We start from the raw sequence: 23478 nt of genomic DNA, 5'->3' as shown, positions 1-23478 counted from the left end.
TGTTTTCTTTAACTGTGCAGAAGCTTTTTAATTTGATGTAGTCCCATTTGTTTATTCTTTCCTTTATTTCCCTTGCCCTAGAGGATGTATCAGCAAAAATATTGCAGTGTGCACACCTGAAATTTTACTGCTTACGTTTTTCACTAGGAATTTTATGGTATCACAGCTTATGTTTAAGTCTTTTATCCACTTCGAGCTTATTCTGGTATATGGTGTAAGTTGCTGGTATACTTTCATTGTTTTGCATGCATCATTTGTTGAAGAGGCTAGTTTTACTCCATTTTATGCTTGTGTCCCCTTTGTCGAATATTAATTGCCGTAGAGACATGAGTTTATTTCTGGGATCTCTTTTCTGTTCCATTGATCTATGTGTCTGTTCTTATGACAGTATCAGACTCTTTTGATTACAGTGGCCTCATAGTATAGTTTGATATCAGGTATTGTGATACCTCTAGCTTTGTACTTCTTTCTCAAGATTTCTGCAGCTTTCGAGGGTAATTTTGGTTCCATAAACATTTTTGAAATATTCTAAATCTGTGAAATAGGTCACTGGTATTTTAATAGGGATTGTGTTGAATTTATAGAATGCTTTGGGTAGTATAGACACTTTAATGATGTTGATTCTTCCAATCCATGAACACGGTTTCTGCTTCCATTTGTTTGTGTCTTCTTTAATTTCTTTCTTCAATGTTTCATAGTTTTCCAAGTACAGGTCTTTTACATCCATGGTTAAGTTTATTCCTAAGTAGTTTATTTTTCTTGTTGCTATAGTATATGGGATTTTGTTCCTCGTTTCTGTTTCTGATATTTCATTGTTGGTGTACAAAAATGTCTTTGATTTCTGAATATTGACTTTGTATTCTGCTATTTTGCTAAATTCACTTATTAGTTTGAGTAGTTGTTAGGTGGAGTAGTTTTTTGGTTTTCTATATATGCTATTGTGTCATCTGCAAACAATGACAGTTTTACTTCCTCCTTTCCAGTTCAGATGCGTTTTATTTCTTTTTCTTGTCTGATTGCTGTGACTAGAACTTCCAATACTATGTTGAATAAAAATGGTGAAAATGGATATACTTGTCTTGTTCCTGATCTTAGAGGGAAAGCTTTTAGTTTTTGCCTGTTGAGTGTGTTGTTGGCTATAGGATTCTTGTATATGGCCTTTATTATGTTGAGGCATGCTCCCTCTATTCCTACTTTGCTGAGTGTTTTTATCATAAATGAGTGCTGTACTTTATCAAATGCTTTTTCAGGGTCTATTGATATGATCATGTGATTTCTGTCTTTCATTTTGTTTATGTGATGTATTATGTTTATTGATTTGTGACTATTATACCATCCTTGCATCTCTGGGATGAATCCCACTTATTGTGGTGTACAATCTTTTTAATATATTGCTGGATCTGGTTTGCCAATATTTTGTTGAGGATTTTAGCATTTATGTGCATCAGTGATATTGGCCTGTAGTTTTCTCTCCTTGTTGTATATTTACCTGGTATTAGAATTAGGATAATACTGGCCTCATAAAGAAGGTTTGGGAGTCTTCCTTCTTCTTGAAATTTTTGGAATACTTTGAGCTGGATAGGAGTTATCTCTTCCCTACATATTTGGTAAAATTCTCCTGTGAAGCCATCTGGTTCAGGGCTTTGGTGTGCTGGGAGTTTTTTGATTACTGCTTCAGTTTTACTAATTGTTATTGATCTATTCCAGCTTTGTGCTTCTTCTTGATTCAGGTGTAGAAGATTATATGTTTCTTGAAATTTGTCCATTTCACCAAGGTTGTCAAATTTCTTGGCATACAGTTGTTCATAGTAATTTCTGACAATCCTTTGTATTTGGTATGGGTTGTCATTTATCCTCTTTTTTTTCTCTCTCTCATTTTATTTATTTAGGTCCTATTGCTTTTTTCTCTTGATGAGTTGATTTTGTTTATCTTTTCAAAGAACCAATTCCTCGATTTATTGATCCTTCGAGTTATTCTTTTAGTCTCTATGTCATTTAATTCTGTTCTGATCTTGATTATTTCCTTCCTTCTACTCACTCTGGGCTTTGTTGTTGTTCTTCTACTTCTTGTAGATGTAGGGTTAGGTTGCTTATTTGAAATTTTTCTTTTTTAGTTAGGCCTGTATTGCTATGAAGTTCCCTCTCAGGAGCATCTTTGCTGTGCCCCATAAGTTTGGGCTGTTGTGTGTTCATTTTCATTTGTTTCCAGAAACTTTTAGATTTATTCCTTGATCTCATTGTTAACCCATTCATTATTTAAGAGGATGTTATTCAGTGTCCATGAATTTGAATGTTTTTGAGTTTTTCCCTTGAGGTTGGTTTCTAGTTTCAAATCACTGTGATCCATGAAAATGCTTTTTATAATTTCAATTTTCTTGAGTTTGTTGAGGCTTGTTTTGTGACCTACCATATGGTCTATCTTTGAAAATGTTCCATGTGCACTTGAAAAGAATGCATATTTTGTTTCTTAGGGGTGAAAGGGTCTGTATATATCAATTAAGGTCATTTGATCTAGGGTGTCATTCATTGCCACAATATCCTTGTTGATTCTTTGCTTGGATGATCTATCCATTTTTGATAATGGTTGTTAAAATCCCCTACTATGAATCTACTATGAGTGTGTTGCTGTTGATAATCGTTCTTAAAGTCCTCCAATATTTTCCTTATATATTTTGGTGCTTCTATGTTGGGTGCATATATGTTTACAAGGGTTATTTCTTCTTAATGGATTGTTCCCTTAAGTATTATGTAGTGTCCTCCTTTGTCTTTATTTATGGACTTCATTTTGAAATCTACTTTGCTGATATAATTATTGCTACCCCACCTTTTTTTTCAGGTCTGTTTGCTTAGAATATTTTTTTCCTTTCCTTTACTTTTAAGTCTGTGTAGATCTTTTGTTCTGAGGTAGGTCTGTTGTAGACAGCATATATGTGGGTCATGTTTTCTCACCTTTTCAGCTACTCTATGTCTTTTGATTGGAGCATTAAATCCATTTACATTTAAGGTTATTTTGATAGGTACTTATTCATTGCCATTTTTCCCTTTGTTCTTGTGATCCTCTCTCTCTCCCCCCCCCTTCCTCCCTCTCCCTCTTTTTCTTCTCTTGCAATGAGGTTTTGATGGAGATGTGTTCTTTTAGCCTTTTTATTTTGGTTTAGGAAGCTCCTTATTTTGCTTTCCACTTTAAATGAGAGTCTTGTTGGGTAGGATAGTCTTGGTTGGAGGCCTTTGCTTTTCATTACTTGGAATATTTCTTGCTATTACCATCTGGCTTGTAGTATCTCTGCTGAGTAATCAGCTGCTAGCCTTATCTGGGCAGACTTGTATGTTACTAGATGTTTTTTTCTTGTTGCCTTAGGATTCTCTCTTTGTCTTTAAATTTTGCCATTTTTATTATGATGTTTCTTGGAGTGGGCCTCTTTGCATCAGTGTTGATTGGGACACTCTGTGCTTCCTGGACTAGTATGATTTTGTCTCTCATCAAGTTAGGGAAGTTTTCTGTTATTACTTTTTCAAATAGGTTTTCTAGTACTTGCTCCTCTTCTTCTCCTTCTGGTGTTCCTATGATATGGGTAGTATTATGTTTCATGTTGTCCCACAGCTCCCTTAAACTCTCGTCATTCTTTTTGACTTTCTTTTCATTTTGTTGTTGTGTCTGGGAATTTTTTTTTCTGCCTTGTCCTCCAGCTCACTGATTCAATCTTCTGCTTCATCTAGTCTGATTTTACTTCCTTCTACTGTGTTCTTCAATTCAGAAATTGTATTCTTCATTTCTTCCTGGCTCTTATTGATAGTTTCTGTGTCCTTTTTCATGCTGATGTAATTCGCAGTAAGTTCCTTGTGGCTTCCCTATAGTTCTCATTGATCCTATTGAGCTTCCTTATAACCATTATTTTGAACTCAATGTCTGATAGTTTACTTACCTCTATTTCATTTAGCACTGTTTCTGGCGATTCCTCCTTTCCTTTTGATTGAGGGTTGTTTCTTTGTCTTCCTACTCTAGGGGAGACTCTTCTTGTTTGTTTCTGCTTCGTAGATTGATCTGCTTTTACTTTCTGTTTTTGTGGCATGAATTTCCCTGGTAGGAGACCTGTGAGATTCAGTGGTGCAGTCTCCTTGATCTCCTGAACTTGATGCTCTTAGGATGCCCTTTATGCCATTTATGTTGACTCTCTGGACATAATTGGGTTTTGAATTTTGTTGGGTTGTTCTTTGGTGGGTCCTTCGTCACTCTGCCATCGCATCTTGTACGCTGTTGTGCAGGTGCACTGTTTTTTTTCTTTCTGGATCCACCTCTGGTGATGTCAGGCAGTGTCCCAGTCTGGTCTCAGGTAGCCCCGTTTGAGATTTCCAGGGATCCACAGTCTGTGGGTAACTCCTTCAATTGTTAATCCAGCCAATCTGTAATTAGCAGTCAGGCCTAAACACCACAGGGTGGGGCAGAGTAATTCCCATGGGCGGGGCAGCTGCTTTCCTCAGGTTGATAACACTCTGATGGGGATGGTCTGCCTAAGCAAGATGGCCCCTGCAGTCTGGGGGATGACTCAGCACTGGGATCCTGGTGGCTACTGTCACAGTTCTCTCCCCAAAGCCAGTCAGTCTCTCCTCATCTATCTCCAGTCCTCTCCGCCCTCCCTTTGCTGGAGCCCAGTGTAACTGGCTACAAATGAAAATTTATGCATTGGCCCTTTGAAGCTCTCTGAGTCAAGAGCTATCTGTCCCTGGCAGAGAGAAGCTCTGCTGCTTTTCACAGCTGGTTGTTATCTGGGTACTTATCAGGCTCCCATGCTATAGGCTGGGGAGCCCAGTTTGGGGTTTAGACCCCACACTTCTCGGGGGGATCCCCCTGGCCCCTGAAATATCCCTCTAGCACTTTAGCTGCCACCTGTGGGAGCCCTGCCAGCTCTCTTGCATCGCCTCCTCACTCCCTACCAGTCACGTGGTAGTGAAGCTGTTTCTTCTGTTTGTCTATGGTTATAAACCTTTGCTCCCACTGTTGTTCAGTTGTTTATCCCAGATGATTTCTCCACAATTTAGATATAATTCCAGACGACCCTGGGAGGAGGTTAGTGTAGTTTCCACTCACTCCTCTGTCATCCTGGATCCTAGGATGTGCTTACAATGAGCCTACTCCTGCCATTATTATTAGATGAGAAGGTTTAAAACAATTTTTAAAAACAAATCTGTTATGTAGTTTTCATGCAATTATTTTTTTCCTTTGGTTCTCCCATTTCCACTTAGCTCTTCCAACATTGTGATCTTTTTTCTTTTTTGATATAAAAATGATATTAACTGAAAAGTGAAAATAGGTTTTTGCTATTTAAAGTGGGTAGGAAAGAGAGTTTGCCAGGCCTCAAATATTTCCACATCTGGATCTAGAACATAGCACATATTGATATGTGTTCTCTAATTCATGTCTGTTTGGAAGTATTGTGTACACATTTCAGCAAATTTTGGCAAAAGCCATGTCCTCTGACTGGGAAGTGACTGTCCTCTTCTTGTGTCATTTCCCAGCCCCAAAGTCCTGTTTACACTAAGCTCCTTTGTTAAGGACTCAACATAAAGGTCTTTGATACTGTTGAGCCCATCTCTGAGTCATTCTGAGCTGACACTTTGTGTCTAGCTGGCAATTTTTCCACGAGTGGTAAGGTCAACCTCATACAGTATTACACAACCCTCCCTAGTCCTTGTGCGTCAGTGAGAATCAAATGACTCTTAATAGTGCAAAACAAAATCTTGGATTAAGATAGAAAGATGACCAATCTCTAAACAAAGCAAACTGATGTTCAGACTAGGATCCTCACATGTTCATTATGCTTTTTACTCATTCTCCGTAGCAGCTTTCTCTTGCTAAAAGTACTCTTCAGAATGTGTGTACATTATAGGTGAGTGAAAATTATAGATGGTGATGTATAGGTAATTATCTATAAGTTTTGGTTTATCTCTTTAATTAATAAAGTTCTGGAATTTTTGAAGGCAACTCAGTGCAGTGAAGGGGATATTGAGTCAGCAAACTGCCCATCCAGGGGTCTATTGGAAGAACCCTGAACTTCCTTTAGTTTGTGTTCTCATCTGTACAGTGGAAATAATCATATCTATCTCATGGGGTTGATGCATACATTAATGTGTGTAAAATAACCTGATAAGCTAAAAACCTATTCAAATGAAATAAGCTACTATTTTTGTAAGAGCCAGAAGAGTTTGCTATCATCATTTGAGAAAAGGTCAGAGTATGGAACCTTTTAGAAATTGCAGAATAATGTTTTAGAAAGAGTGATTTGATAGATACTGGCTTAATTTAGTGAGATTTTTCAATAGCCCGATTGCAGCATTTTTTCTTATTGCTTTTCCTCTGTAAGGCTATCATGCTATATTGGAAAAATCTTCCTCCTTTAACCATGAAATTAAAAAAGGAACTGGGTTTGAGTTAGCTGCTATTCTTTCAGTGGCTTGTGGGCAATGCATCTTGAGTAATTGTCTCTTTCCAATTGTTTCAGCTCTGACACCAATCTTCTTTCCTCAGTTCTTTCTTCATTGCTTGGAAAGAAACAATGGGAAATTTTCATTGACTCATCTCTGCAGTTTTTGATGGACACACACAAAAGTTTTTAAAGAAGCAAGCATCTAATTCAGAGAGAATTAAAATACGTTTCAAACCTAGTGGTAGATACACCAATTAGGGAACCTATAAATAAAGTTGAACTTTGGAGCCAAATGATTGTTGGGGTTGTCATCTTCATAATGAAATTCTTTGCCATTATAATCTCATTTGGCAAAGATGAAGTTGTCCCCTTGGGAGATGCCTTGCCAAATTGTCATCCATAATTCTGAATTGATGCCAAGCCAGACTGTTATCTGCAAACTACTTCACATCCTTTCTTTGTGGTCTATGCTCTTAACCTCAAGGATTCGGTTTGTGAACATTGAACAGCCAGAAACTGGAGAAGAGCACCTTTTAAAAAATTATAGTCATTAAGGTTAGTGCCATATGGAATCAAGGGGTGGCAGAGATACTGAGCAGCTTCTTGTTCATTAACACTGAAATATTTATATGAGCAGTAATAATAAAGTAGCATATTTTAGTGTTCGTGTGGTATGCATTTGAGCACTAATGCAATTAGATAGTATTGACAGGCCCTATTGTAGTTATGTAAATAATACCAAATTTAACTCTCCCTTTATCTTTCACTTCCATGCACACATGGAAGGAGAGGGCTAGAAAGTGAGCAAATGCTGGGCTGAGTGCTTAGATGTTTATTTACCTGACAGATCAGTGCCAAGCTTATATTATTAATTATCATTTTATTATTATTATTATTATTTTAATTCTCACCTGAGGATTTGCCTAGAGAGGAGAGAGAGAGAGAAAGAGAGGGGGGGAACATTGATTGGTACACATCCATACTGGGAATTGAACCCATTACCTATTGGTATATGGGACAACACTCCAACCAACTTAGCCAGGGCTAAAGCTTATATTACCCTGAGCTATATTTTTCCATCCAAATTTAAGCCAGTCCAGTGGGTTGCACAGAAATGACATACAAATACGGGTTTATTTGCAGGAAGGCTTGGTGATAAAGCATCCATATGAGAACCCTGCCAACCCAGTAGGTCCATTCTGAGTTTTTCCATTTCAGAGCTGCATTTGGATCCCCTTTGACTAATGCCAGTACTTTTTTTGTTACCTTTTGAACAGATTGTTTTAAATTGTTCTACATCGAGATGTCTTGCTGTCTATCAATCTTTCCATCTCAATGCAAAAGTATTTGATTAGTGTATTTAAAGTAATAAAGATGTCAACAGTGGTGTCACCTTGATTGATGCTAATTATAAGTCTTTAATGGTTCCTGTGCATTGGCCACTATCCTTGCAGATTGTAATTTTTATGGTTAAAATGGTGCCCTGCTGTCCAAAGGCTTAATCATAAATTCTGGTCTATCTTTCTGTAATGTTTCTGCATGCAGTGGTATAATCCCAGTAACATACATTATCTTCATTCGTTAAAAGCAAGCAGTGACTTTCACAGGGGTGATTAATGCATTTATCAGGCGCCTGAAGAATCCTTGTTGGAATCACAGCAGAGGTTATGATGATTATGCTTGTTGGGCATTAGAATTAGCAGCAATGGTACATAGGCTGTCTGAAAATAATTGAAGATTGTTATGCAGCCCCTGTTTAGCACATTAACGTTGTAAATGAGACTATAACTGCAATGGTAAAAAGACTCAGGGTTTGTAACCTGAAGATGCTATCAGTATGTGGTTGTCACACCGGTGAAACTAAAAGCTAGTTAAATTGTCTGAAGGCTTTCCTTCTTTAGAACAAACAGTCTTGTTAAACAGATTTGGGGTCACTCAATTTGAAATATCTGTTGATTAAAATGTCTTTTCCAATAGGGTTTTTCAGGCTGAATTTTCACAGTGCTTGTATGTGTTTAGTCTTTATTCTCCTTCCTCAAGCCCAGAGATAAGTTTTAAATAAGAGTAAATGTGCCCAGTGATATATATATATTTATGGGACTTATAATATGGTATATACCCATATTTACCCCATAGTAGTACTTCTCTGAAATGACGTATCTTGTTGAAGAGAAGCTAAACATAAAAGGATACTTTACTATTTTATAAGAGCAATTTACCTTCGCAGCAATTCCAGCACATGGCTCCTTGAACATAGTAGACGTTTTTAAAGTGTTGAATGCTATTAAAGAAGGTACTGACAATTTTTTAAAGTTGTTTTTGAACTAATCTTAGTTCGCACCTGTTTTCTCCTCTGTTTAATTTTATTTGTTTCTATGATTATAAATTAAGCTGGATAGAACTTCAGTGTACCACAGTTCTGAATGTTAGGAGTGTTTATACCTCTTTGCTTTCCACTAATTTTATATTTAAGACTAATGATAATATCCTACTATAATATTTTGTACTAGCTCTATCCTCCTATATCTAGACAAAACTGTTCCTTCACTTTTAGTAAGGAGAAAATAATTAAAAATTTTTTTGACCCATACTCATTTTCAAATAAGGAAATGATAAGTTGTATTACAGAAAGACTATTATTCTCTGAGTGGTACCAGTTTAGAGAAAGACATCACAGACCTCAGAGGCCGATTGGAAACAGTAGTCCTCTTATAAGCAGCATGTGTTTGACATTTCCGGAGGTGGCTCTCGTTATAGGGGTGATTAGAAGATCTACCTAATGTAATTCTTTGGCTGGACATTCGAGGATATACAGGGTATGGCAGACGTAGGTTTATAGATGTGAATATACAAAACACAGAGTTCATTCTTTTATTACTATTTATTAATTGTATTATCTTTCATATGAACAACTGTAAACCTACTTTTGCCACACCCCATGTGAAAAGTTGCATAGTGTTAGAAGGCCCCTCGATTTGTAATCACTCTTTTGGAGAAACTCTAACATCTATTTTAGGTTTTTGCAATGATGACTTACTGCAAAGTGTTTTTGTCTTGCCATCACATAGTTTAAGGTGGAAGAAATGTTAACTTTCATATGTGCTGGTATGCTCAGTTAGACACGCTAATCCTCAGTGAGTCCGCGTACGTCTCCTGACCAGAGCGATAACATGGAAAACACACACACAGAGTATAGCCTCTCCCACCGGGAACCCTTTTCTTCTTAAGTTGCACTCAGACATTGTAAATGTGGGTGGGCCAGAAGGGGATGTTAGAAGCTTAGAATGGATGAGGAAAGCCAGAGTTATTGAACTAGGATTGACTGGGGGAGGAGCCTGGTGTGGAACCTCAGGGAGGACCAGAGGTGTTCTTTTATGGTGATTAATTCCCTTTGTCTATTCATTTTCACAACTGTAGTGCTCCACTTATTAGGGAGGGCGAGTCTCATTAGAATAACCAGAGAGAGGCTTCTGTGGGTGCCAAGGATCAATGGGCACCCTGGAGATGTAGGCCTTATAATTACATCATGTGTGATTCTGCAAAGAGAAATGCAGACTGCGTGATTGGAGGAGGTGTTGGCTGCGTTGCGTAGTCTCTCACGACGTGATTATTTCCTTTTGTAGTTTTGATAAATTAACATTGGCTCACGTATTCAACAGGGATATTTTTAAGTTGTTTTTTTTTTGAGCCCCAGGGCTTCTGTTTAAAAATGCAGGTTAATTCTCAGAGGCTTTCAAAAGCATTTCTGCATCATGCTACTAATTAAGATAAGGTTATCACTTTAAGTTATACCAGGAATGCAATTAGAGCTTCTAGTGAGAACTGTAGCAATCAATTTTATACAAATTATTCAGACCTGGTAAGGTAGAATACAGTTTTAATAGGACAAGTGAACATACTGTGATTTATAAGATACAACGTGAATTCAAATGACACCTGAACACAGCATTTGTAACTCATCATGTGCCCAAGTCACTGGGAATCCAGTTCAACAGCTTTTCATCATAAGAGATTTAATAATATGCCTTCTCTTCCCCATTGTTCAGTGGCTGTTAGTTTGGATCTGAGAGGGATTTTTGTTTTTAGACTGGCCTGGTGTTACCCATGAGAATGTCATCTGTAGGATTCCAAGCGCAGGTGACCCAGCCCTCTCACTCACCTAGACCAATGCATGCTGCAGAGAAGTCTGCTGGACCCGCTCTTCTTTTGTGTGGTCTCAGAGCTGGGTGGCCAGCTGACGGTGTAACTAACTAATTTTTCTGTGTTGTCCATCTCTCCTGAAGAGTATTGGATGTTGGGTATGTAAGTTGCATGTCTTACCTGCCAACTGTCAGTAATTACTTATTCATTAAACGAATACCTGTTTTCTAGTGATGTATGAGGGTGGCGGAGTTGAATAGCTCCTGAGAAGGTTGTATATCTTGTTCTCCGACCATCACTGCAAGCCATCCCAAGCTCTGCATGAGGGCCATAAATAAATTACAGCACTTCTGGGCTTTCTTTTCTTGGACACCTTAAAAATATTTGGAATTCCTTTTACTTCTCCCTGGCTAGCTTTGATTCTCCTTTTGATATGTCAGCTGGTCCACAATTTGCGATGTGCCTAAATTCTTCAGATTACAGTCATTCATTTAATGTGTATTTATTGAGCTTCTGTTGTGTGCCCTGCGTTGTGTTCAGTATTTGACATAGGGTGGTGAAAACCAGAAAGTGTGCTGGTATCTCTAATGTGAGCCTGCCTTTCCCACCTCCCCCATTAACCACATAACCTACCCTCTCAGCACACATGACCTCTCCCTGGAATAGTCAAGAAGATACATGCGATTCAGCATGGTTTCCTCCAGCTCCTCTCTCCACCATATCTACTATCTGTTTCTTTCTGTTCTAGCTCATAGAAAATGTCACATTCCTGCATTCAATTAACCTGATTAATTTTAAGAAGGTACTGAATTAATTTTCCTCCTCTCTTCTTTATCTCAATCTTTCTCTTCCTCTGCTTCTTCCCTCCAACCAAAAAGCATGCTCAAGTTTTGCCCCTAACCTATGTATAAAGAGTAAAATAAATCTGTTGTTTTACCTCTGTTACTCAATCAAACTTCCTAGTTGCCTGTTTTCTTGAAAGTGTGTCTGAAGAGATTCTGATTTTTCTTTCTTGTTTCTTCAACTTATTAAAAGAATCTGGCTCTGGATCAGCAAATATGCAGGCCAATGAACCCCAATGGCCTAGGTTTAAGTCTCCTTCCACATAGCCTCCTAATAACATTTGGTATTGCTGCCTAGTTCCTGCTTCTGGAAATCTGTAACTGTCTTGAATCCATGATGTCATTCTCTCCTGGCTTCCCATCTAACTGTCTTATTATTCATCCTTAACTTCTTTTGCCTAACTCTCCTTTGCCAAGCTTTTTAGTGACAGTGTCCCTCAGGGTCTCCACTTTAGTTTTCTTCTTTACTTACTCAGTGTTAGGAGATTCTTAAATGAAATCCTCAATGGTGAACTGTGAGTGCCCTAAAATCGTACCCTGCATGGATGGCATAGGTTTAGGTATATGCGTGTGTCCAAGAAAAAGATTCATAGCATTTACGTGATTTTCAAAGGTGCCAAAGACTAAAATACGGTTAAACCCTCACTTCTTGAATGAGCATCATCTTCTGTGGCATCTCACTCCAAACCGCTGCTGTTTCTGTGCTGTGTTTCCTCTCAGGCAACAGCAGCGCGCTTCCCTAAGTTCTTTTTTCGAATTTTAATTAAATGTATTGAGGCAGCCCTGGTTAACAACGTGACACCAATTTCAGGGGTACAACTTTGTAATATGGTATCTGTACACTTTACTGTGTGCTCACCCCGCCCTGAGTCTAGTCTCCTTCCATCCCTGTATATTTGACCCCCTTGACCCTCTTTGTCCTGCAGTCCACCTCTCCCCTTCTGGTAACCACTGCTTTGTTGTCTGTATCTATGAGTGTTTTGTTTCTCCTTTGTCTTGTTCATCTGTTCCTTTTGTTTTACATCCCATGTATAAGTGAAACCATACGGTTCTTGCCCTTTTCTGGCTGACTGCTTTCACTCTCAAGATCCATGCGTGTTGTCACAGTGGCATATTTCATCCCTTTTATGGCTGGGTGGTATCCTATTATATATATCTACCATATCATCTTTATTCACTCATTTTTCAGAGGACGCTTAGGTTTCCATGTCCATGCTATTATGAATTATGCTGCGGTGAATGTAGGGATGTGTATATCTTTACAAATAAGTATTTGCAAACAATATCCCTGATAAGGGGTTGATATCCAAAATATGTAAAGAACTCATACAATTCAACAACAAAAATATAACCACCAATTAGAAAATGGGCAGAAAAAACTCCCTGAATAGTCAGTTTTCTGTGGATGGCATACAGATATCCAACAGATATATGAAAAGATGCTCAACACTGACCTAGATTCTTAAAAGATCTTCCTGTATCTTCTCCTTTACATTCAGTTGTATACCAAACTCTCTCAGTAATAGAGTTACAAATATAAAATACATCACAGATTCACAAATATAATTGGTCTATCACAATTTTGTCCCAATAAGATTCTCTGTCACCTACTTCTCACCACCCTGGTCCAACTTGCATAGTAGTTGCAAAAATATATTTTGATATATCCAAAACCAAAAAACCTGCTCAGACCACACTCTCTACCACTGAGTATTCATTAGTAGATAATTTCCTTCCTCCTGTACAGGTAAAATTTCAAGTCACTTGGATTATAAAAGCCTTCAATGGAATTTCCCTTCCTTATAAGAGCCCTTTGAACCCTTTGCAATTCCCCAGATGTGTTACCGTGATATTTTCTCTCCTTGTGGTGGATCCCTTGCTGGTCCACATGGGTGATTTTTATTTGTTTTTCAAGATCCATCTTGGCCATTAGCCTGTCAATGAAATTTTCCCTGGCCCCAGGTGGAGTTAAGTATGGCTTGTCCATTGTCCTTAACTCTATTGTTAAATCAACTCTGTTTTTTAACTTTCTTTTTTATTCCTCTACCCAACAACAACAGAGGACTGGGAATTGGAGGCCAGTTGTCTTATCCGAGCTCCCTCAGTGCCCAACACAGTGCTTCCAGACATGCTTTCTGAGAACCACAGCCTCTCAACTTTACCTGGGCGTGAGGATATGAAAGACCCTGGATCATATTCTGCATCAAACAAACAAGTCAATCTTCTGATTCTGCGTTTGAGAGAGACTCCAACTCTTCTGATTAATAGTTGTAATCTCTGTATTTCCCCACATGGTGCATTCTGCACAGATGCCCATCATAGGAAATATGTGTTGTAATATATATTACACGTTATGCATTAGGAGAGAGGCTTGGATTTATTCTAAAAAATAAGATGAACAGCGAAGATAGGCACAAAATATAGTTTCTCTCTGATATATCTTTTAAAAGGAAGGTAAATTCTGGGTATGCTGATAGCAGCTTTGGTGTAGTCGATGTGTGATGGTGACCTCCTTAAGTTTTCGATGAAAATTGGGTATTTTGAAACCTTTCAGCAACAGCTTTGCATATTCTACAGGGGAAGATCTCTTCCACTCCCCTTTCCCAGGGATCCTATCCCTTCTTGCTAATGGTTATGACAATGATCAGACCAAAGTGATTGATATCTCCGTGCCTTAAATTTCACACTGGCACGCTTCAATAAAAATGATGGATCTTTTTCTCTTTTCTAATATTTTTTAGGTAATTTATTAACAAGACATGTCCTAGGGAAATGTATTTTTTCTCCTATTACTATCTTAATAACACTTTTGCTAATGAGAAAACTGGATCACAGAGAAGTTAAATTACTTTTTATGGAGTTTTTGTCAGAGAACCATAAGTGTTACATCATTAGAAGTTACAAAATGCTTTTCTAGAAAAATTGTGATACTTAATAATCTATACTGATGCTTTATCCTAAATCAACCTGGTAAATAGTATCTGCATACGATAAAGCCAGCGCTAAGTTATAATGTCGTGTACCCTTGGGTCTAGCAATCCGCCCTCACTGTTTGATTTCACTCCCTATATCGGAGTAAAGAAAGCATAGAGATTCTTATTCAGATTTCATGAAAAATCTAAAAAGGAAACAAGATGAAAATAGGAATAGAAAGAGTTAATTTTCTTTCTGGTATTTATCTCTTTTATCCTAAAATCTATTAAAATATCAAAGGAACTAACTCTTGTGTCCTGTTAGGTAGATGAATTGGGTGATGGGCATTCTGTTGTTTTGTTGTTGTTACCTTTTCTACATTCTGAAAGTCAAGCAAGTCGTCTGGATAGAGACCACCTCTCCCTCTGCTGCACTCGGACTCTCTCGTTTACAGACTTTGGTACTTCCCCGCTTTCTGCTCACCGCTGTCCCATGAACGTTCAGTGTGTTCAGTGTCTTATCTTTTCTGCCGTTTTGATGCCGCTGATTATATTACAGATTGAACCGGACATCTGCATTCCAGAAGAGGCCCTGTATAGATCTGTTATCTGTTTTTCTGCCCCTGTTGAGTCCTGATTTATTAATGATAATCCTAATAGATTGAAGCTTGCTTCTAAGCAGTATCTGTGCAAGAGTATTTTCTTTTGGGTATTGATTCCTATAGCTCAGTCCAAACGTCCTTCCACCTGGTCCCATATGAGTTCTCCGAAGAAATTTAAACTGTGTTGTTCACACACGGGCATGATGAGAAAGTATACCCCAATAACTTGGATACAAGATTGTGTGCTGAGAGTTAAATTGAATAAAGCCCCTCAGAATGGTTATGATTTTTATATGAGTCAAAGTTAAGAAAATTTTTTTCTATAAATATATGACTTAAGAGATTACAGAGCCTCTAGATTCTAATCAAGGTAGCCTCTGGGGGGAAAAAAAGTGAGAGGCAGGACTGGAAAATATAATTTGCTAATCAGAAACATAATTAGAGTCTTGTATCCTGTTGTGAGAAAGGCTGTATAAATTTAACCAAGTTATGACAAAGGAAGTATAGGTAAGGAAACTCACAAGGGCGAATGTTGTTTATGCCCATTTAAACACAGCCGGGTGGAGGAATTCCTGAATGAAGGACTCGGTCGTCACCCGTTGTGAACATTACGGTGCTGATCAGTTGAGCCTCTGTTAGGTGCCCGGTGTGTCTACACTTTTCCCGTAAATCTTCAGAATGATTTTAGAGGTGCCCATGACTTTTGAAGTACCTGTATTTTACAGATCAGGAAAATAAAGCTTAGACAAGTTAAAAGGTTATCCTTAGTAATTTGCTTGTTATCAAGAAGTTTAGTTATAAACTGGGATTTGAACCCAGATTCTGGGGCTCTAAAGCCCAACCGTGCTATGGGACTCTCTTATACCAAGCCTATTCCATACCAATAAAAGAAACTTTTTAAGGTCTTCTAAGTACTCACATAACAAACAGGGTCATGTAGCTATCAAGAATCAAGTTATAGAACAGTTTCTTGCCTCCCACACCCCAAAATCTTTGTACCACTTTGAAAAAAATTCCTACTCCCACCTCAAGCCCTTGGAGGCAATGGGTCTGTTTTCTAGTCCCATCCACATTTTTATATCAGGTTCAACAACCTAGCCGTAGTTTGTCTGGGAAGAAAACAACCATTGGTTAGATTGACAAGACTGTCTGATTGAATGGACAGCTGCACGTCTCGTTGTAAATGAGCAGAGTGACACTCCGATGGGAATTTGGCTTCTATGTTGCTTGATTAGTACGAGAGAATTCATCAACATTCTCAGTACAGTCCTGGGTCTGCTTGGAAATGTTCCTTTTATGATAAGATAATAAGATGGCAGGTGTATATGTTTCTGTATTCGTGGGGGTGATGAATATCAGCCTGGATCTAAAAGCAGAGCTACATATATAGAGCCAGGACACCTGGTGCACTCCAACATCTACTTTAAATGTGATCTGAATTTACATTGGCAAAAATATTTGGTAACCAAAAGCCAGAATCACATTGAAATAAAATCCAAAATCATCATTTCAGAGGGTTTTTTGTTTCAGTAAGTGTTGTGAACTCAGTTCAGCCATCCAACAAGTATTTATTGAGCATCTTTACCAGGCTAGAAACTGGATGAAGAAGTGAGGCACTGGGCGGAGGGTAGGCCATTGTCAGTCAAAGGAACAGCTTGTGTGTGTATCCGAAGTGAGAGGAACATGACCAGTTGAGTTAGGAAAGAAGGCAGAGGTAGCTAGAGGAAGATAAGAAAACCAGTGTGAGAATGGGATGGCAGCAAACCGGAGAAGCAGGCAAGGCCAGATATATTATTAGTTTCTACGACATATATTATGAAGAGTATCATTTTGCTCCCTGGCTCTGCCTGAATATATGTGAGAATACTGTTTAATTCACACAGTCTCACCCTGACAGGTGAAGAGGCTTACACTACCAATGTACCTTTTTCTACTATGTATTATTAATTACACCCTCTCAGCTGGACTCTTTCCATGGACTTTAAAACTCGAGTTCCCCATCTCCCACATGCACACGCACACACGATCCTTTCTTGACTCCACATGCCCTGCAGGTAACCCTTTCTCTCCTCCCCATTACAGCCTATTTTGTTAAAAACGTTTCTCTCTCTTCATTTCCTTGCCTCGCAATCACTCCTCTCTAGTTCACCTTTGATCTTCACTACCTTATCAAAACAGCTTTCCCAAGTTTAAGTGAACTTCTGTTGTGAATCCCGTAGTCCTCTTCTTAGAAAACTTCCTAATAGCATTTAAAAAATTTGTCCTCTTTTTACATAATAACTCCTCTTGGCTTCTGGAGTATTTCAGAGCCAGTATTTTTCTTCATATTTCTGGCAATACTTTCTCAACCTTCTCTGCAATGAATCAGTTATTAAATATGGTACCCTCCCAATCCCTATTCTGTTTTACTCCCAGCTGTGTGACTTACACAAGCAGCTTAACTTCTAACAGTTCCATCATATATTAAATGAGGATAATTATAATATCTGCCTCATCTAGTTGTTATGAAGACAAAATGAATTTATATATGTAAAGTGCTTAAAGCAATGCCAGGCAAATGTAGCTGCCTCTTCAATGTTTATCTGTAATTGTAATTTGTGAATGAAATATGAATTTAATACATATTCAGTTGTCTATAAGTATGTCTACTTTCAGCTTCAAGGACACGCCAAAGTCAGTGTATCTAAGATCACATGCATAGTATCCCACTGCTTCATCCCCAGGGGAAAAGTCTGATCATTCCTAGTGTTTTCTGCCTCAGTGATTAGCTCAAACATCTTGTCATCTGCACAAGCCAGAAAAGTAGACCCCAGCCCCCATCATTCCTCTCTTCTCTCATTTCCACTTTATCACCAAGCCCCATTGACCTTGACCCACTAAATTTCTATTAAAACCTTCCATTTCTCAACATTTGCACTGCCACCACCCTAGCCATCTTGACTGTGATAAAAAGAGGTTGTCCTGTGTTCAATCAGGGTAGTCATCCCCTCCGGTAAATTCTTCACCCTCTTGCCAGCGTTCTCATTTCAAAAGGCCAACATGATGGTCTCCCCTTGCTTCAAACCTTTCAATGGTTTCCCATTGCGCTTAGGATGATGATCCACGTCCTTCACCTGGTCTACCAGCCCCAGCCTCCAAGGACTCCGGCCCACCTTCCATCCCGCCTCTCGGTGCTCTGGGTGCGCCAGCTGCACACATATACTCACTCTGCTCTCCCCAACAGAGACTTTTATGTATGTGTGTCCCCCTCTGGAAAGCTCTCCACACTCCTGTCCCATTTACTACTAAGTTCTTATGCATCCCTTGGATCTCAGCTCAAACATCACTTCTTCAGGAATGCCTTCCCTGACCTCCTAGTCTACTTCAGGTAACCCCTATAAACTATATTCTTCTCTTTCAGAGAAGTGCCTCAAATTTTCAGTATAGTTTAATGTTGGGGTCTCCAGGTACATCCTCAGGCCCAGTGATTTGCCAGAACTCACAAGACTCAAGAAAGCTCATTGTTATAGTTATTACAGTGAAAGGATATTGATTTAAATTAGCAAAGAAAGAAGGTGAGTAGGTGGAATCCAGGAGAGACCAGGCATCAGCTTCCAGTTTTCCTCTCCTAGTGGAGTCCCACATACAGCCCTTAATTCTCTCCACAAAGATGGGTGACAAATTATGTGGAGTGTTGCCACCCAGGGAAGGTAACTTGAGCCTTGATGTCCAGGGTTTTTAACTGGGGGTCAGTCAGGTAGGCATGCAGCACCTTAGCTACTCAGCCTCCCGCCCTCTAGTGTGGTCCAAAGCCTTGGGCATACAAAGCCTTGGGCATACAAAAATAGGTGTTTCCCATAAAGACCATTGGTAGCACCAACTCTCTGGTGTGGCCCAAGGCCTCAGGCATACAAAGACACTTTTCTCTGATGGGATGCTCCAAGGACTCACAAGGTCATTTCCCAGGTGCCAAGCAAGGGCCATTCCTGAGTGTTTGTGAACAAGCAAGCTTTGAGCACCCAGGCCCGCTGAGTTACCCTTTACCAGCGCAAGTTTCAAAGTGCCATTAATTGATTGTCTGTCTTCCCAAAAGAACCCATGCGAGAAAAATCTGTAACTGTTTTTAGTCAGTATAAGTATAATATGCCCAGATTTTATCATGGTTGCTGGCTGACAGCAGGTGCAGTGTAAATATTTGTAGAATGAGTGAATAAAACCTTTTTATTGTCTTTATGTCCATCCAGTCAGCACTGCATTCTGCATCTTTCTGTCACACTGCTTGCATGTACTTTTTCTTTATTTTGGAGTCTTGTGCATTTTATGCCTAAAGTTACTTTGTGCTAATGAATGATATATTATATATATCATTATAATATATAATCCTATAACTCCCAATTATATTCCTGTACTTCCAAGTATTACACTATTTTGTAAACAATTTTATAAGAGCAAATGTTTTCCACAGTACCTGAAATACATGTCATTAGTATATCAGATCATGTGGTACTTTCTGACATCATTAAAACTGTTTCTAATAGAGTGAGGTATTAACCCAGCATCTGCCTTAAGAATTTCAGTAATGAAGCCACTTTTGAGTTTGAAGCCACTGACTGTATGTTGAATTTTATTATGGCTATATCAGAAATAAAGGGGACAGTCCCCTGGACCAAGAGGGTATGCCCCCATTTTCTCTGTCATTGTCTCTGTAAAGTGTCTTCCTGATCATCCTCAGCATCTTAATCTTCAAGGTGTACATGACAGCCAAGCATTTTGCTCCACCCATAAGCTCTTTGGCCAGGAGGCAAAAGGTGCAGGCCTGTTTCGGCCAGTGAATTTGAATAAATCTTCTTTCAAAATGTCTTTATTGTGGTAGTATTGGATTATAGCCCGAAATGTAACATAAATATCCATGAATCTATCTGCGTAGAAAAAATGATTAAATAAAAGGGTAAGAGATGACAGTTTTGCTCTGCAGAAGAATTCCAAATAATTTATGGAGATATTCTGTCCACAAGTAGGTTGTACGTGCTAATTTCCCACTCCTCTGTGTGGGCTGCACATGGTGACTTCCTTTCAAAGAGCACGGCATGGGGAATTGGGTGGCGGTGGGGAGGAAGAGTAACTTCACAGTGGGGAAATGTGTCAGGCACTACCACAGCCAGGCGGGCACATTTCTCATCAACAGTACAAAGCGTGTTGATGCTATGTCCCCATGATACAATGTGATGAGAATGGAATGGCACTTCATGTCTGTGGTTTTCTTCCTCCAAACCTGTAAACCTGGTCAAACCACAAGGAAAATATTGACCAGCTAACACGGAAGGACACTCTACACGATGCCTGAGCAGTGCTCCTTAAATTGTCGGATCATCAACAACAAGAAAAGTCTGAGAAACTCATACCCAAGAGATACCTAAAAATACATAACATGTAAATGTAATGGGGTGTCCTGGATGAGATTCTGGAACAGATAAAGGCCATTAGGTAAAAATTAAGGAAATCTGACTACGAACTTTAGTTAATACTACATCAATTATTTATTGTGACAAATGTAATATGTGAATAATAGAGGATACTGGGAACTCTCTGTACTATCTTCAACTTTTCTGTATATGCAAAACTATTTGAGAAATTTTAAAACATTAAAAATGTTTATTGTTTGATAAAGTGTTACAATTTAATCTCACTGCTATTCAATGAAATTTGCTTATCATTTGTGTTTGATCAAGAATTAGTTCAAGTTGATTGGAGTTACTCAGATTTTTCAATGTGATTGCCAAAGGCCGATTTTTCTACAACCGACACAGAAACCATTACATCATTGTTAAATTGTGGGTAAATTGTGGGGAAATGATTCTGTGTTCTGTGATTATGAATTTCTTACGACTTTTTAAGAAACTAGAAAGGTTCTAAAATGTTATGAGTCACAGAATATATGCAGTTTGGAAGTAACAGGATAAACCCATTAAATTAGCTGAATAAATTGGCATAAAATCAAAAGCAGTATTTTTGAGAGCATGAGTCCAGACAATGTGTCTGTAAGATAGACTTCACAAACTTAGTTTGATTAATTTTTGTTTTTCAGAGGATATGATTCTTTTCTGTAATTATCCTTCTATTTTCCCTGACAGGCTATCTAGTACTGGCCGCCTTAAGCTCTCTGCGAATTGAGTTATTCTCAATAATACTCTGTTTTATGAAGGCATTATTTGAGTTGCTGTCCACTGTGATCTGGTTATTTGGAGCTTTACATAAAACAGGTGGTTCTTCCATCTCATCAACATTTCTTAATGTCTAGAATTCACCATCTTTTTGTCTGTGGACCCATCATACTTATTCCATCACAGGTATGGCTCTATCCTACAGTTTGCCTCTATTTGATTGGCTTCTTATTTACATATTGGTCATTTCTCTTAGATATTCCAAGTTCCCTTGTTTTCAGACTTTATCAGGACTCATGCTATAAGTTTGTGTGTTTACTTATACTCTGATCAAATTCCCAAAAGGCTTTGCAGCAGCTAATTTTATTTGTTTGTCTCTGAGATGATCCAGACAACTCTGATTCCCATCAGAGATGGCATTTACGTCCAGCGGGCATAGGACTGATGCCCACAACCAAAGAGCAAGCAGCCTCGGATGTGTGAGCCCATGATCCCAATGCTGCCTTCCAGTGCCATTCTTATTGACTTAGATGCCTGGGTTGTGACCCTACTTCCCAGACCTCCCTATTGATCTTTTTTCATTTAGATGATGCTTTGAACTTGCCCTGTCGTATTGTGAATATAATTTCAAAAGCATAAGCATTAGAGTGAAAGAGAGCAAGGTGTGAATCTTGCCTCAGACATCAGTTTTTTGAACTGGAGGAAGTTATTTAATCTCTGTGGGGCTCAGTTTTCTCATCTGTAAAGTGAAAATAATAATAGTGGGTTTTCAGAATTATAAAAATGAGATGTTTCTAAACTTCCTCCAGAAAGCCTGATTGTATATCATGGGTGCTTGATGTACACTCAATGTCATCAGTATAATGATATGATTGATTGATCTGCTCACCTTCTTATACAGCCCCATTTAACGCACTCTTTGTGGCTCACACTCATACCTGGGCGCCACATGTTGATTTACACATTTGTATGTTTTTTTCTAGTCCCTGTTTCTTTAGTATGAGCCAACTTTTCAACTCTTGTGCTGTCTTTTAATTTTCTTTAAAACTCAATAGGATGTGATATGAATAGTTCTCACTAGTATAAACATGTCATTAGAAATGTTGTATTTTCTTCCTTATATGTTGTAATCTGTTGTTTTCATAATAATTTGAGGAGTTGTGTAGACCCAAGTGGGAAATCTGCCATGGATTTGTAGTGGGAATTTGGGGTCCGGTGGAAGAGGGAAGAATGAAGGAAGAAACGAAAGGATAGGTAATGGACTCAGGTGCAAGAACTCGGGAGCCAAACCGCCTGAATTTGCAGCCTGGCTCCCCAGTCTAGCACCTGTGGGGCCTTGGTCAAGTTGCTTCACATTTCTGTTGCCTTAGTTTCCTCACTGGTGAAATGGGGATAAGAACAGCATCTAACTTACAGGTTTCCTTGTGAGGATTGAATGTGGAGTGGTCAGAGTGTTGCCTAGCATGTAGCGAGTCATAATTAAATGTCAAATATTATTAGAATTATTCTTTTCCCAAGGGTTCACTTTTACTACATCCAACCATCTTCCTGCTAGGTATGGCTTGTTACAGCCTCTATAACTTCAGAGTGATAAGATTGTCTTTGTCTTTTTAGCATGCCCATACTAAGCAGTTCTATACTTACATCAATATATCAACATTTTTAAATAGTTGTTTAATATTTTTCTTTAGATTCTGCAAAAAACTTCTTTTCAATGTGTAATAACAAATCTTTGTCTTTTGAATGTAGAGTATCAAAAGTTAGAGCCTATGCTATTATTTTTATATGAATAATCTATGGTGACAATTTCATGTATGTTTATAATTACCTAAATTACATAACTCTTAATAAAATATATGCGCAATATCCATTGAACTCAGAAAATGTGTGTGTGGGGGGAGAGTTGAAAAGAAAGTGTCAAAATCCAGGATTTAATGTAAGCTGAATTATTGTCATGAATAAAAAGTCTGTCATTGAGCCACAGCTCCCTTAAACAAATCATGCAGAATCTCTATTATGTTCCAGAATTGTTTTAGGATTTGAGTTTTTGACGTTCTGGCATGAATTCTACATAAACCATACATTCAGACAAATGAAGGAGAAAATAAACATCACTTGTCTTTCTGATTCTGGCTCTCTTTTCTTCCCTTCTGTATCTTCACATGCCTACAGACACCGTGGTCCTGCAGCCCTGGTCTGGGCCCTGTAGAAATGGCCATCAAATGTAGGGGGCCATGCTCCGATCTAAATGAAAGTCTCAGGTGTATGGATGCCTCTTCTATAGCTTGAGAAAGCTTCACCGCTTTAGCAGCCAATGATATATCGGTATTCGCTCAGCATCTTCAACATGGTATTTCGATTATTTTAAAGTTTCCTCTAAAAGTCTGCCTCAGGACTTGAATGGAGATGTGGTCATTTGT

At 38.5% G+C, this 23478-nt stretch overlaps 1 long non-coding RNA gene across 1 annotated transcript in view; it reads left to right on the top strand.

Annotated features, from left to right (window-relative positions):
• Positions 1-23139, top strand: part of LOC123480275 (uncharacterized) — a 49620-nt gene extending 26481 nt beyond the window's left edge. Inside the window, exon 5 of the long non-coding RNA XR_006656195.2 lies at positions 13465-23139. This is a non-coding gene — a long non-coding RNA (uncharacterized lncRNA). The remainder of the gene's footprint in view (positions 1-13464) is intronic.
• The last annotated feature ends 339 nt before the right edge of the window (positions 23140-23478 follow it).

This window comes from Desmodus rotundus, chromosome 3, assembly GCF_022682495.2.
Source record: "Desmodus rotundus isolate HL8 chromosome 3, HLdesRot8A.1, whole genome shotgun sequence".
Taxonomy (NCBI): domain Eukaryota; kingdom Metazoa; phylum Chordata; class Mammalia; order Chiroptera; family Phyllostomidae; genus Desmodus; species Desmodus rotundus.
Note: the sequence above shows the minus strand (reverse complement) of the source record. Positions and strands in the feature narration are given on the sequence as shown.